The sequence below is a fragment of the Rhagoletis pomonella genome, unplaced genomic scaffold (genome assembly GCF_013731165.1).
Source record: "Rhagoletis pomonella isolate Grant_MI unplaced genomic scaffold, Rhpom_1.0 Rhpom_scaffold_00007, whole genome shotgun sequence".
NCBI lineage: Eukaryota > Metazoa > Arthropoda > Insecta > Diptera > Tephritidae > Rhagoletis > Rhagoletis pomonella.
The window spans coordinates 28,720,996-28,724,038 of NW_023458561.1; positions in this window are offsets into that span (position 1 = coordinate 28,720,996).

The window sequence follows — 3,043 nt, forward strand, 5'->3', positions numbered from 1 at the left end:
TTTTTCCCTTTTCTATTTTACGCCACAATAAAATTGTGTAATTTAACATTTTAATTAAATGCGCTAAACGACCCTATCCACACAATTTTACAAGTGCTAGGTTAATGAATATCACGACACGCTTCAATAACAGTTAACACGTAAATTTTTACCATTATTATGTTTTTTGTTAGCCACTGAAGTGTTTGAGAGGCAATCATAAGCAAAGTTGATGCAGTTAATTTAACCGGTATAATTTTTTTAATAATGTTTACATATCTACAATAGAAAAGTAAACATGCCTTATTCAGCATCTATCTATAAACATAAGAGTCCCATAAGAGTCATCCCGGAAGCCTCCTGTACGAGTAATAAAAGAGCGTCTCTATACACCCGAATTCCTCCTCGTGGAGTAATGGAAGACTACGTCCACATTGCTCCATAACGAGCATTTTACATAAGCTAAAAAGATTTTGCTTTTTACGCAATTCATTTAATTAATTTTTTAATCATTTACATATATACATACTTATGCACATAAATACAAGATTTAAGCTGATTATTACAAAAACAGAAAAAAGCATAAATAATACTTATTACATTATTAACTAAAATTAGAAAACGGATATCGAACAGTAATGACAAACTCAAACATTATACATACATACATACATATGTTATACTTTTATATAATCCACAAGATAAGTGTGGCGAGGATGATTTCCTGGAAAAGTTGTTTAACTTGTATTCACCTGGGAGTGGGCCAAACGATTCACGCCTTGAAAAATTTCCGGCTGTACCCAGTAAATTTTCTGGGCGGGCAAGATTGCAACGCTAGAACTTAGACGCCTTAATTGCTGGCCCCGTAATCTGAAATATATTTTGAGTTAAATAATACAATCATTTATAAGTTTAAACAAATGTGGTCATACATACCAGCGGCTCTAAAGATTGGCTCTCCAATTTATTTGATTGTTTCCTGATTTTAATTTTTCAATAAGAAATACATATGTATGTAAGTGTGAATGTACACATCAGTTATCTGTCTTTCTTTCTTCATACATTTTCCAAAAACACAAAATTATATTGAAGAAGGTGCGTATAGCTCCGCTATCAATCAAAACGAATACTACTGGATTGCTCGCTTAGGAGACATCGATTTTTGCTCCTAAGCGAGTAATAACGGAGTACAAAACCAACAAATCTCGCTTATACCTCCGAAATCATGTATCCGGGAGGATACTTTTGTTGCTCACTTGGGAGATCTCCCATTATACTCCTAAGTGAGTAATACAGGAGTGAAAAACCGACTAATCTCGCTTATTGCTCCAAAATCATGCCTCAGGGAGCATTCTTTAATTGATAGCTTAGGAGATGTCCCTATTGACTCCTAAACGAGTAATAAGGGAGTAAAAAGTCCACAAATCTCTCTTATTGATCCGAAATCAGGTCAAGCAGAGTACTATTTTATTCCTCACTTAGGGAGATCTCCATTCAAGTTCTAGTGGGCTAATCCAAGCCAAACAAGTAAGAAAGTCTAAGTTCGGGCAGAGCCGAACATTAAATACCCGGCGCACGTATTAAATATATGTTTTTCACCTTACCGAAAGCTACGGCTACATGGTAAGCCGGGGCGTATCAATTTTGAGTAAATTAGAGTCCTTAAATTTCGATTTTGAAGTTTCAAGCAGTTCTGAAATTTACCGTTATATGAGAAGCGGCCGTTATTTTAGTCCGATTTCAATAATTTTCAACGGTTTGCTTATATGTGGCAAGCACAATAACCACACCGAGTTTGGTACAAATTGGTAGAACGGTTACTGAGATACATATATGTGATCATAAGTGGGCGGTGCCACGCCCATTTTCCAAAAATTTATCACAAACGTATTTCTTGGTAAAGAATTGTTGCAAGCATCAATTTTGAACAAATTAGCTTCAATATTTACTGATTTATCGAAGATTTTGTATTTCTCTAAATTACCGTTATATGGGATGTGGGCGTGGTTATCGTCCGATTTTAAAAATTTTCGGCGATTTTGTATGCTGTACCAAGGCCGATAACTGTGCCAAGTTTGGTAGAAATTGGTACAGCGGTTACCAAGATATACACATGTAACCATAAGTGGGCGTGGCTACGCCCATTTTCCAAAAATGTATAATATTCTTATTTTTTGTCAAAAAATTATTGTAAATACCAATTTTGAGTGCTTTATCTTCAGTAGTTACTAAAATATCGCAGTTTTCGTATTTCTGGAAATTACCGTTATATGGGAAGTGGGCGTGGTTACAGTCCGATTTCGCCCATTTTCAATAGCAACCTACCTTGGATTAAGGGAAACCTACATACCAAATTTCGTTGAGATATCTCAATTTTTACTCGAGTTATCGTGTACACGGACAGACGGACAGACGGACAGACGGACAGACGGACGGACGGACGGACAGACAGACATGGCTTAATCGATTTCTTTTTTCATCCTGATCATTTATGTATACATTTGTCTATATCTATCTCGATTCGTTTTGGCTGTTACAAACAACCGTTATGTGAACAAAATTAATATACCCTTGTGCACAAGTGCGCTCGGGTATAAAAATAAAATCCGGAAACTGACTTAAATTTTAGTATTTGGTATAGTAATGATTCTCTTTTGGATTCATCCTCAAAAATTATATTAGCCTCATAAGAGAAGAAATCATTTTCTTACGTGTTATTCCTATGGGAAAAATTTTTTGTCAGTTTGCGGTCGCATTGCGGAATTTTTTTTAGCTTGGTCGAATGCATACGCACAGTAAAGTCAGGGTAAGGGAGACTAAGTTGTAACGTACGTATATTTTTGAAGAGAGAGCAGATGTGTTATATATGTATATCTGTCCTTCCTGAAATTACAACTATTTTAAATATCTGGATCTAATGCTTATTACAACAAATAGGGGCATCACGCGTTTGTACTTTTTGCAAATTTCGGAATTATCTATGCGCGATTTTCATTCGCTTTTGGCATCGCTACCTACCAAATATGGCGAAATTTTTTGACATTGCTGAAGGCTTATTTGTTGT